Source organism: Cebus imitator, unplaced genomic scaffold (genome assembly GCF_001604975.1).
Source record: "Cebus imitator isolate Cc_AM_T3 unplaced genomic scaffold, Cebus_imitator-1.0 Scaffold572, whole genome shotgun sequence".
In the NCBI taxonomy this organism is placed as follows: domain Eukaryota; kingdom Metazoa; phylum Chordata; class Mammalia; order Primates; family Cebidae; genus Cebus; species Cebus imitator.
Window position 1 is genome coordinate 110,210 of NW_016107887.1, and position 1,529 is coordinate 111,738.

The following is a 1,529-nucleotide window of genomic DNA, read 5'->3' on the forward strand; positions in this document are numbered from 1 at the left end:
GGTTTCACCATGTTGGTCAGGCTGGTCTTGAACTCCTCACCTCAGGTGATCTACCCGCCTTGACCTCCAAAGGGCTTGGATTACAGGCATGAGCCACCTCGGCCAGACTGAATCCTTTACTCATGTCCTTCTTTGTCTCAGTAGACAATGGTGTTTAGATCTAAGTGCTACGCCTTTGGGTTGTAAATTTTGACTTCAGAGTCAAATCTTTGAAAGTGTAAATTAAGGATTATGTTGCTAACAATTGTTTAGGGCTTGATAGTTTAAAGAGAGGAGAGAAAGTATTTAAAAACTAGCAAATGGTAGCCAGGGGTGGTGGCTCACACCTGTAATCCCAGCACTTTTGGGAGGCAGAGGTGGGCAGATCACAAGGTCAGGAGTTCGAGGCCAGGCTGCAGTGAGCCGAGGCGCCACTGCACTCAAGCCTGGGCAACAGAGCGAGACAGTCTCAAAAACACTCACACACACAGAAACAAAAAACTGGCAAATGAAGAAATTTATTAAGCTACAGAATCTGCTTGTGTCTGTATGTGTATTGTTTATGTATGTCATGTGGATATATTTCATTACCAAAATACATGAAAGCTCTAATTAATTGGGCTAAAGAAAAAATAGGCCAGGCATGGTGGCTCAAGCCTGTAATCCTAGCAGTTTGGGAGGCTGAGGTGGGTGGATCACAACGTCAGGAGTTCCCGACCAGCCTGGACAATATGGTAAAACCCCATCTCTACTAAAAATACAAAATTATCCAGGCATGGTGGGGGGTGCCTGTAGTCCCAGCTACTCAAGAGGCTGAGGCAGGAGAATCGCTTGAACCCAGGAGGCAGAGTTTGCAGTGAGCCGAGATTGAGCCACTGCACTCCAGCCTGGGCAACAGCAAGACTCTATCTTGAAAAGAAAAGAAAAAATAAGCACTTAAATTCTGTATTTTATCAGAAAAATAGAAACTGACTCAAATGCCTTTTAGTTCAAATGATTTGTGTAAATTGTTAGTAAATAAGACTAGTTTAAGATTGTTAATTTAATAAAAAAAACCATGTCCTCTGATCAAAATACCCATGTATTTAGCTTTGGAGTTCTGGCTAAAGTGCTAAGTTCCTAACATCTGTGAGCTGTAAAAATAATTAAAAAAAAAAAAAAAAAAAAAAACCTGAAGATAATGGTGTAACTGCTCAATGGGTTCACCTGGCCCCCTGCCTAGACAGAGCAGATTTCTCAAGACACAGGAATTGCAAAAGAGAAAGAGTAATTCACACACAGCCAGCTGTGCGGGAGACTCGAGTTGTATTACTCAATCAGTCTCCCCAAGCATTTAGGGAGCAGAATTTTTTTTTTTTTGAGACAGAGTCTCACTCTGTTGCCCAGGCTGGAGTGTAGTGGGATGATCTCAGCTCACTGCAACCTCCATCTCCCAGGTTTAAGCAATTCTCTGCCTCAGCCTCCCGAGTAGCTGCGATTACAGGCACCTGCCACAATGCCCGTCTAATATATATATATATATATATATGTGTGTGTGTGTGTATATATAT